General features: G+C 43.5%; 1 pseudogene; it reads right to left on the bottom strand.

Annotated features, from left to right (window-relative positions):
* Positions 1–7,077: 7,077 nt before the first annotated feature.
* On the bottom strand, positions 7,078–9,136 carry LOC103599431 (annotated as a pseudogene).
* Positions 9,137–11,397: the final 2,261 nt, after the last annotated feature.

Below are 11,397 nucleotides of genomic sequence, written 5' to 3'. Positions count from 1 at the left end.
TTTCCACCTGCTTACTTAAGTGAACAAAATTGTTCCATCTGTAAAGATGAAAAATAGAGCAGAATTGATGTTCAAACCTGTCTAGCAATAGGTAATTTTCATCCATGTCTACATAAGCTAATTGGCAGGAAGTTTCCATTTATCCTCCTAAAAATGCATTTGCTTAATAATTATGTATCAAAATTTATAATACGTTTATTCCATTTAGTTTAATTTTATACTAATAACTGCCGTAAAACTCAATCCAAAAGAAATGCTAGACACTTGTATTAGTCAGTGTTCTCCAGAGAGACAGAATCAATAGGATACATTATAATTATATGAGAGGGATTTATTAGGGGAATTAGCTCACGTGGCTAGGAAGAAAAGTCCCACGATAGGCCGTCTATAAACTGGATGCCGGTAGCATGGCTCAGTCCAAGTGTGAAGGCCTCAAAACCAGGGAAGCTGATGGTGTCCTTGGTATAAGTCCTGGAACCAAAAAGCTGAAGAGTCTCAAGCTCTGATGTCCACAGACAGGAGAGAAGAATGTGTCCCACCCAGCTCCAGCAGATCGAGAGAGAGCTTCACCTCTTTCCTCTGTCTTTTGTTCTCTCCGGAACCCAGCAGATTGGATGGTTCCCACCCACACCGAGGGTGGGTCTTTCCCACCCAGTCCACTCAGACTCTCATACTGATCTCTGCTGGAAACACCCTCATGGACACACCTAAAAAGATTGCTTTGCCAGATTTCTCAGCATTCCTTCATCTAACCAAGTTGACACCTAGAATTAACCTCCACAATCCTATAAACACAATTTTTAAAAATAATTCATTCCCAAATGGGTGCTCATATTTTTATTGCAGAGTAATATAATGATTAATAAAAAAATGTTTAAGCATAAAAATATATTAAATTAGGATACAATTCTGTGGAGGAAGTTGGAATGGAAATAAAAAGTATGAAGAAAACTACAAGAGAAATTTCTGATGTGAAAAGCTTGGTCACCTATTTTTGAATGGATTATAGTTACTAACATATTGCTATGATTTTTCAGGTCATACTGAATGCTTTTTAAAAGCTTTATTTTAAAAGGTCAATGTTTATATTACACTGATAATTGTTTATAATTACAATAAGAAATTTTAAATATCCATTTAAATGTTCAAGAGCATATATGGTTTTTCAAAATTCCTCAAGCAGATGTATAAGAAAAAAATGGTACAAGACTATTGTCATACACAGTATGTCTTAAGAACACAGAAGGAATTTCCATCTACAAATAACTGTGCTAAGTGAAGGAAACACTACAAGTTTTCAACTCTCCAGAACATATTGTTCAGAATATACAACAGAACCTTAGAGATCATCTGATTAAGTTCCATTATTACAAATGAGGACATTTGGCCCAGAAAGGGTAATAAGAGGGTCTCTCCACCTACTCCAATATCTTTGCCTACATCATGATGTAGAGACCTCTTGACAAGGTGATTCGGCACATCATCTTGCTCTACAGACAAGAAAGTAAGGAGCAAAGACACAGCATCATAATGTTAAATATGATGATTATAAGGTCATCTCATTAAGAAATTTTATTTACTTAGCACTGTCACACTTATTTTTTTCTAAGGAAAATTTAGAGTTTGTTCCTAAACTTACAGAATTTAACAGATATGAACAGATATCACATTAACGGATATCACATTAACAGATATCTACAGACATTAGACTATCTGGCAGTCTGATCCTGACATATAAACCTCTGAAGTACACAAAATGACTACCAAGGATCATACCCCTCAGATCTCAAATACCCTGAGAGCACTTGGAAAGAGAACCTGAGTGCTTTACCTGCCCCAAAGTATTTGATATAACTATGACCAGGCTTTTTTAAAGAAAAAGTGGAGAGAAAATAACCAAAATAAGATTGTATTCATTTGAGCAGTTTGTACTAGGGTGGTCCTACTATAAGTGGTGTTTTTTCTTTTTCTTTTTTTTCCCCAAATTTTCTATAATGTGATTATATTCCTTTTACAATGGAAAGTTGTTTTCAGGAATGTTCAGAGAATATAAGTTGGTTCACATTCACGAAATTTTTGGATTTGAGACAAAAAAAAAAACAATATTAGCAGAGGGGAAGGTATTTCAGAGCTTTAACTACAAGAGCTCTCCTAAGGATATAAGGTGTGGTAAGAAACAAATGCGCCTCAGAGGCATTTGTGTCTTCATATTTTCTGTTTAATACAATGATTTTAGGTCATCAATTGAAGAAGACATCAAGGTCAACCCTGCTGAGCTGTGACCCTGAGATTTAGCCCCTGAGTAGTATCGCTGTCAGAGTTGCACAGTCCAAACACGCAAAAGGGTTGAAATGGAATTCCAATTCTTAGTTCAACCTCTGTAAAGACAGGAAAGGCGATCCGTTTCTAAGCACTCAGCACAACATCAGTTAACACATCTTGTTTCCCCTCTCCTCTCCAGTTCTCTCAAATTCCACACCCACTAGAGCCTTTCATTTGCCAAAACCAAGGCAAGAAGGGGAAAAAATAGAAAGTAAAATAAATAAGTAAATAAATACATAGAAACTTCCTTTTCAATTCCCATTCTGGAGCTCTTTCTCTCTTTTAGCAGAAGTGAGCATTCATTCATTACTTAAATGTCTAATTAAGAGATATATTCATTGGCCAGCCTCCAAGCATAAGACACCCCCTCCTAGTTCTCACCCCTCCCCCGAAACTAAGGGTCCAGGCTCAGGGTCAGCCGCCCTGGCACCTGCCTCAGGGACCCAACTGAGCAGGACCCACCCTGGGGCTGACCCCCAGCTCCTCCTCTACCCGGCTTCTCTCCCAGACACCTCAAACCTCTCCCATCCAAAGGGGCCCCAGGAGTCCAGCCTCCCAGCCAGGACACCCCAACACTCACTTTCCCAAAAGAGACCTTATAGGAGACAGCAGGGGAAGGGGTAAAAGATGGTGTCATGACAAGGATCCCTGGTCTGGGGCAACCTCAGAAGGCTCTGCCCCCTGCCAGCCCCACCAGTACCTACCTTGGTCCGCTGCATCCTAGGTGCAGAAGGAAACTGTTGCTGGCCTCCCCAGTGCCCAGCAGAGGCAAATGGGACTGCTCGGCCCGGTTGGCAGCTGCCTCATGTTTGCTGGACCCGGATGTGATTGTCACTGGTGGCTTCTCTCCCGCCCCCTGCCCACCCTCCCCTCCCTGCCGGCTTCTCCAGCTCCAGCCTCCCTCTCTGCCTCCTCTCTCTCTCTCTCTCTCTCTCTCTCTCAATCGCGCGTGCGCGCACGTCTGTATTACATATATCTGGTCCCTTCCCAGGCTCTCTGTGTATATGGTTCCCAATCCTGGCCTCTCAGCCTGTCCCCGTCCCTCTGCCTGGCTCTCCTGGACTCCCCTGCTCCTGTCACTGGGTGTCTCTCTCTGTGCCTCCCCTGATGTCTTTCTCTTTCTCTAACACACAACTGTCTTCTCCCCCCACTTCTTGGTCACCAGGGAAGGGTGGGGATAGTGGGGGTGCAGGGAGCCAGGCCCGGGGGGAGGAGGGCTCCGGGAGGAGTTCCTGCCCCAAGGAGGGGCAGGGGCTGCAGTCAGCCCAGAGAGCCTCCCGCAGGCATTTTCCAGAGCCAGCCAGCCCTTCCCCTCCCTGCAGCCCTAGCCCCATCTGGCCGCCCCTCCTCAAAGATACCAGGTGGTGTGATCTCCCTGAGGGGCCCGGGGCCTGTCCCTGGCATCTGGGGCGTCCTCCCCTTGGGACTTTGCCCCAGGTGCTAGTCTGCAATGGCCTTGCAGATGGGGACTCGCCTCCAGGGAGAGGGACAGCCACTGGGGCCACATCACCAGGATGACACTCAGGGCTTCTTCCACCTCTTACATCTGTCCCCCCACCCTTAACTACTCCCTTACATCCCGCATAGGTCCTTGCAGTATGGGAGTCCTCCCCAAGTGCCGTCGTCCTGCCTGGGAGGGAGGTTGGAACTACAGGGTAGCTAAGGGACCTCTCCAGATACCCTGGGGGGAGATGGTGCTGAAGGAATGGGGTGAGGGCCCCTGGGTGTCCTTGGGAGAGGGGGACTCATGGGCATTTGCTCAGCCTCCAGGGAAACCGAGGAGCCAGGGGCCTGAAACCTCTGCCAAGTTTCACTTTTTGGTGCCCATAGGAGCCAGCCTGTGCCATTGGTTCCCATGGAAACAGAGCCCTGAGGCACCCCCTGCCTTGCAGAATGCACGGAGCACTTGCTGGCCTTTCGCTTTTTTTTTTTTTTTTTTTTTTTGAGCCAGCCAGTTAGCTCCAACTTTCAAGTCCCCAGGGGAAGAAAAGGAGGACTGTTCCAGAGGGGAGGCATCTGCCCAGGTGTCTGGTCCGGGCTCCCAGCCCACCCTCCCCCCTGGGAAAATGGGGGGCCAGCCTCAGGTCAGGGCACAGTTCCCCAGGAGCCCCTCAGCCTTTCATGTCCAGGACAGCCCTACTCCTGTGGCTCCCAGCACACTTCCAGGAGCAGGGACGCACTGAGCCTTTGGAGTCTTCATGGTGGACTTGGGAGGAAGGTGTCTTTATGTCGCTCTACGGATGATGATAGTGAGACCCAGAAAAGGAAAAGGGTTTGCCCAAGTCACAGGCTATAAAGTGACAAAGCTGGGACATAAAGCCTGTTCCTTTCATCCCAAAGTGAGCATGGCGGTCAAGATGCCCCCCAACCGATGACACACCCATGTTGCTGGACCCAGATGTGATCATCACCAGCGGCTTCTCTCCCACCCCTGCCCTTTGGTGTAAGTCCTGGAACCCAAAAGCTGAAGAATCTCAAGGTCCGATGTCCACGGACAGGAGAGAAGAATGTATCCCAGCTCCACTGGATAGAGCCATTCACCTTTTCTCTCCAGTTTTTGTTCTCTTGGGGCCCCCAGTGGGTTGAATGGTTTCTCCCCATATTGAGGGCAGATCTTTCCCACCCAGTCCACTCAGGATCTCATGCTAATCTCTCCTGGAAACACCCTCACGGATGCACCTAAAAAGATAGCTTTAGTAGATTTCTTGACATTCCTTAATCTAATCAAGTTGACACCTAGAATTAACCTTCACAACTCTCCTGATTTAATTTTATCTCAAATATATACATATATGTATATATATATACACACACATGTGTGTGTGCATATAATCTCCAAATATATACTCAAATGTATATTCCAGGTCCCACCTCCCCTGAGACCCAGGCCCTAATATCTAACCTTGTGCTGAATTTCTCCAGTTGGATGTCCCACACCCGCTTCAGTTTCAGCTGTCCAACACTGAACTCACGATCTTTTCCTGTCCCCACTATCCCATCGCCTCAAACTTGCTTCTCCTCTGGTGGAAATAACACAATCTCCATTCTGATGCCCAGGCCAGATACTTGGTCAACATTCTTGACTCCTCTTTCTCTGTCACAACTCACATCAATTTAGTCACCAAATCCTATACCCTAAGTATGTCTTGTTATACCAGGGTCTCACCACAGCCACTGTTTCTCTTCTATTTTAATCCACCATCCTCTCAATGGCCTCCGTACTGGTCCTTGTGTCCCTGGGTTTGAGTGATGGTGTGCCCTCCAAAATTCATGCTGACACTTAGTCCCCAGTGCAGCGGTATTAGGAGGTACGGCTTTGGGGAGGTGATTAGGTCTAAGAGCTTCTCGCTCGTGAGTGGGAGTAGCATTCTCATCAAAGGCTAGAGGTTGAAGGGAGCACCGTCTTGCCTACTATTCCTTCTGCCTTGAGAGGAGACAGTGTTTGTTCTGTCCAGAGGATGCAGCAACAGGCACTATCTTGGAAGCCCTCATCAGACGTCAACTTTGCCAGCACCTCAACCTTGGCTTTCTGGCCTCCAGAACCAGGAGGGACGTATTTTTATTATTTATGCATTGCCCAGTCTGTGGCATTGTTTTATAGCAGCACAAATGAAATAAGACACTCTTCCAATCTATTCTTCACATCACAGCCCAGAAAAAATTTGCAAAAATGTAATTTCTATCATATCAACCTCCTGCTTAGAACACTTTGTGGTTCTTTTTCTCTTCAGGACAGGGTTGAAACTCCTTCATGTGGCTTAAGTGATTGGTTCTTGTGGCTTCGTCTCTTCTCAACTTTCTCTTAAACTCTTTGTTCCAGAAATTAATTAATTAATCAATTATATTAAAATTTTTATTTTTTAAATTTAACTAAAAATTAAATAATTATTAAAATTACCAGTAATGTATTATTTTTATCATCAGAAAAACGTTAACTGTCAATAATACACACACACACATTAATATAGAATACACACATCTCCATGCACGAGGGCACTTCAAAAAGCTCAGGGAAGATTCATATTACCTTTCAATTCTATTTCTCCACAAACATTTTGAAGTCCTCAGATACCCATATATGCAGGACTTCATATGGTTTTTGACCTGTATACAGTGCTCACTGTTTTCTATTCATAAAAAGTTTCAATTAGAACCATAGAAGCATCAGTCTACCCTACTTACAGGTTTCTTTCTAGATAGTAAAGGTCTATGAAACACATAAACTCTGGTTAATAATATGCTTCATCTTCTTCTCATATCTTCTCACCACAGGCTTTTTCATTGCAATATGTATAGAGGCTTAGATTTCATGTTTTAAGAGAATAAAAATATCCATCGACAGCAAGTTTTTATAAATAGAGGGTCTTGAAGGGTCTTAGATCCATAATTTCTTTTGGTAAGTTAAAAGATTTATTATTATTTTTAACTGACACCTAATAATTGTACATATTTATGGGGTACACTGTGATTTTTTAAAATAAAACCTAGCTAATTTTATTCTTATTACCAATACCAAACAAGTCTTTAAATCAATTAAAATTTAATTAAGCATAGTTACTTTCAAATTTGTCTACCACCATAGTAAATACAGTTCTTGGCATAAAGACACAGCCCTTGGAATTTAAAACATCCCCAACTGAAAGATTACCTATATAAAATTCCCATTGCTGTTTATGTAAGAGTGGATTAGTTAATCAAACTAAAATAATTATACAATCTAGGATAAAATAAAATGGAAACAATTTACTCATAAAATTCATATTTAAATCATCTTTATTTACAAAATACTACCCTGAGAATTATAGTTCCATTAAGCTTCAATTTGAGCAGAAAAAGTAGTTACTTAAACTGAAAATGAAAGATAAATCAAAACTATTTATGAAGAGAGTCCAAAAATATCATCAGGTTTCTTGCTGTGCTTCTGGATTTCAGGAGCAGGGTCATTTGAGCGCGGAAGCAACCCTAAAGGGAACTCACCCCTACTTTCAGCATGTGGGGGCGGAGGTTCAAATCCAGCTCTTAGAGGAACATGAGGAGGAAAACCCCTCAGTGAATAGACATTTCTCATTGCAAATGGAGGTGGTGGCTGGACAGGGAAAACACCTGGAAGAAAATAATTTCGAGGAGCTCCAGACATGCTTCCCGGAGGAGGTGGAGGAAAAGGAGGTTCTCTTCTCATGAAAGGACCCCTCATAGCCACTGGAAACAATGGACCTCTGACTGCAGGAAAAGGTGGAGGAGCAAAGCCAGGGCCAGTTGCTTCACTTTCAGCAGGCACACATGAATTAGGCACATTTCCGTTACCAAGGTCGTCTTCGGTATCATTTCTACTGGATTCCGTTTGTGAAGACTTTGGCGCATCCACTTTATCCAAAGAAGGCATATGACAACTTCTGAATTCTGCTGGTCCAGACGGTCCACCAGGATTAGAATCAAATCCGTCTTGCCTTCGTGGGAGAAGAGCTGGATCAGAACATGGTTGGCCCGGTGGAGGGATCATCATCCTCCGGTGCTGCTCCCACGGAGGTGACAGGAACCCAGAAGGTGCTCCATGAGAATCGGTTAACCTATCACAGCCCGATTCTCCTCTTTCATTGGTCATCTGATGGTCCAGAGTATTCTCTGGGCCTCTTGAGCCGCTTCCTCCTCCTCGCCCTGGAGTCAAAGGTGCGAGGCTGAGTGCAGACAGAAAAGCTCTCGTTTCGGATGAAGGTCGACCCACGGGTGAGGCACCATATGGGGACTGCTCTCCGCCGAATGCTGTATGTGGAACATCAAGTGCATAAGGATCTTTTTTGAAAAGTTCAAATGTAAGCTCTTTTTCAGCTAATTGTTGTCTCTGGTAAACACTTACTTTCCTTAAATAACTGAGGTGTCTCTCAGCAGTCTCAGCTGCCAACCAATTCTCATGTGCTTTTTTCTCATACGAAGTCATCCGCCCTTGATAAAAACGAACGCTTCTCTCCAATTCTCCTTCCACATCTCTGGCTCGCCTTCTGTAGGGCTCCAGTTCTTCAGCTGCATGGCTCATCTTCTCTTCCACTTTGGAAAGTTTCTCGTCCTTCTCTAACCGGTCCTTTTCCTCTACTATTAACTTCCTGTGGAGTTTCATTCCATTTTCTTGAGACAGTTCAGTCATTACTTGAAGTTGCTGCCGAAGCTTCTCATTTTCACTTTCCAACTGTGTGTTTTCTGACTGTAAAGATGCTTGTTCAGTCTGGAGATTTGTCATACGCTGTGTAAGCTCTTCCTTTGTCTTATCTACTTCAGACAACTGAGTGTAAATTTGGTTTCTTTCTCCTTCTAGGGTTTTTAAAGAAGCATTTAACTTAGCAGCGTGAATCAGTTTCTTCAAAGCTCCTTCTGGTGGATCATCTAAGCGAGCAGCATTTTGGGATTCACTCTTCATCTCCGATTCCAAGTCATCAGCCATCGCGTCTTCTCCAAGCACAGCAGCCCAGTCTTTCATCTTGAGCAAGCGTTCAGTCAGAGACTGGATGTGATTGTCTTTATCACTCAGAACTTGTTCGGCGTGGACTTTGGAGTCTTCAAATGTTATTTTCTGTTTATGAAGTTCACTCACTTGTTCTTTCAATACTTCAGCTTCTTGTAAAAGCTGTTGGTGGCTTTCCTGAAGTTGGGAATTTTCATTCAAGGCATCTTTTAGTGCCGCCTTCAGACGTTCTTCACTCATCTGAAAGATTTTGGAGATTAGTTTGGCTTCAGCTACTTGTGACTTGATGGATTTCGATTCATCTTCTAGGGACGGTATCCTTTTAGTTTCGGCCAGGCCATCGCTGAACTTGAAATTCATGTTTATAATGTGTGATGATCAAGTGTGGGTAAGTAGCAAACTCATCACCCAAATACTGTCATTTCTTTGTATTGGGAAAACTCAAAATCCTCTCTTTTAGCTATTTGAAATTATATAATAAATTGGTGCTAACAATAGTCACCTTTCAAAACTATAGATCACTAGAAATTTTTCCTCCTATTGAGCTGTAACTTTGTATCTGGAACCTCTGCCTTTCCCCTTTCCCCCCTCCCCTTCCCAGCCTCTAGTAACCACTATTCTGCTCTCTACTTCTAGGAGATCAACTTTTCTTTTGGCAATTTTTTAAAGGAAATTTTGTGATTTTAATTTCTTTTTTTTTTCCCCTTTTTGTCTTTTTTTCGTGTCCGGCAACGGATCGCAACCCTCAGTGTCACGCCCGTACCGGACCAGGACCGGCAACAGGATCGCAACCCTCGGCGTCGCACCCGCACCTCACTCAGCCAGTGAACGGGAACTGGTCTGTATGTGGGATCCGAACCCTCGGCAGGAGCGCCGCCACGCTCCCAAGCGGCGCACTGTAGCAGTGCGCCACCGGGCTGGCCCTGTGATTTTAATTTCTTTCGGAAGAGCATCCTTCCTTAGATATCTGCCAAGGAACAAAAGTGTTTTCTTTGGACTAACTTTGCCAAAATAGCCATAGAATGTGGCAATGGGAAGAGGCACGAGACACTCTGGGCTTCACCTGGCCCAACGCTTTCTTTATAGGTAACGAAACAAAGGTCTGCAGTAAGTGCACTACCTGTCCAGGGTTGTTTAGCTATTTACTGGCAGAAGAGTGTGTGTTTCAGTATCTGCTGAATGTCAGTGATATGCTCTTTGTTTAAAAAACACTTTCTTGAGGAATATTTTATATACCATGTAATCCACCCATTTCAGGTATGCAATTCAATGAGTTCTAGTAAGTTTACCAAGTTGTGCAGCCATCATCACAAATCAGTTTTAGAACATTTTTACCACACCAATAAGATCTCCTGTACCCATTTATTCCTTTTTAAAAAAAATTTTATTGGTTATGAATATTCATGGGATACAAAGCTGATTGTCACCGTTCATTCTCAAGCTGTGATGGCCAGATTCATACTGGCCGCATGCCCGTTACATTTATTGTATCACATATATTAACTTTCATATGTTGAACCATCCTTGTATCCCTGGGATGAATCCCACTTCACGGTGTGTAATTTTTTTCATGTGGTGCTGTATTCTCATTGCTAATATTTTGAGGATTTTTGCATCTGTGTCCATCAAGGGTATTGGCCTGTAATTTTCTTTTTCTGTTGTGTCTTTATCTGGTTTTGATATCAGAGTTATGTTGGCCTCATAGAATCAGTTTGGGAGAATGGCTTCTGTTGTAATTTTTTGGAATTGTTTGAGGAGAATTGGTATTAATTCCTCTTTAAAAGTTTGATAGAATTCAAGTGTAAAGCCATCTAGACCTGGGCTTTTCATTGTTGGAAGATTGCAGTTACTTCAATCTCGTTGCTTGTTATTGGTCTGTTCAGGTTTTCTGTCTCTTCTTGGTTCAGCCTGGGTCGTTTGTATGTGTCTAGAAACTTATCCACATCCTACAGATTTTCATATATTTAAAAATAACTTTTTATTTGTTTGTTTATTTTTAATTGAATCGTAATTGATTATCCATATTTTTGGGATTCAATGTTGACATACGTGGATCAAACCAATATTACTAGTATGTATACTGTTACAAATTGTATTTATTCTTTATGCCCCTTGTCCAATCTCTCCCTATCTCCCTCTCTCTCTCCCCTCCCACCACTGATAACCACAGATTTCTTCTCTCCCTCTGAAAGAGTAAATGGTTACTCTGTTGATTTGTTGCCTAGATGATCTGTCCAATGCTGAGAGATGTGTTTAGGTCCCCCAATATTATCATAGAGCAGCTGCTTCTTCTGTCATCCTGTAATGGGCTTTGTGGAGAGAGACATCTTCTTCTTTTGTTTGGTCTCCGCTGGTGGCTCTCCTTGTGTCAATGCACTCCAGTGGCTGGTGGACCATCTGTGTGGTGGTTGTGACATCTAGCCACATTCATGGCAGCTGTGGTTATTGTGGTGCTTGTGGTGGGCCACACACATGGGGGTGATGTTTTTGGCATGCTCCTTGGTGCTGGTGGTGTGCCTGGTTGTGCGGGGGGGGGGGGGCTGGGCCCTGGATCCATGCCTCAGGTCTCCTGGTGGGCCCCGAGGTGCTGGTGTTGTGCCTGGGCTGAAACTATTTTTTTT

The sequence above is a fragment of the Galeopterus variegatus genome, unplaced genomic scaffold (genome assembly GCF_000696425.1).
Source record: "Galeopterus variegatus unplaced genomic scaffold, G_variegatus-3.0.2 Scaffold2961, whole genome shotgun sequence".
NCBI classification, from domain to species: domain Eukaryota; kingdom Metazoa; phylum Chordata; class Mammalia; order Dermoptera; family Cynocephalidae; genus Galeopterus; species Galeopterus variegatus.
The sequence above is the reverse complement of the archived record's forward strand: the minus strand, read 5'-3'. Positions and strand labels throughout refer to the sequence as shown.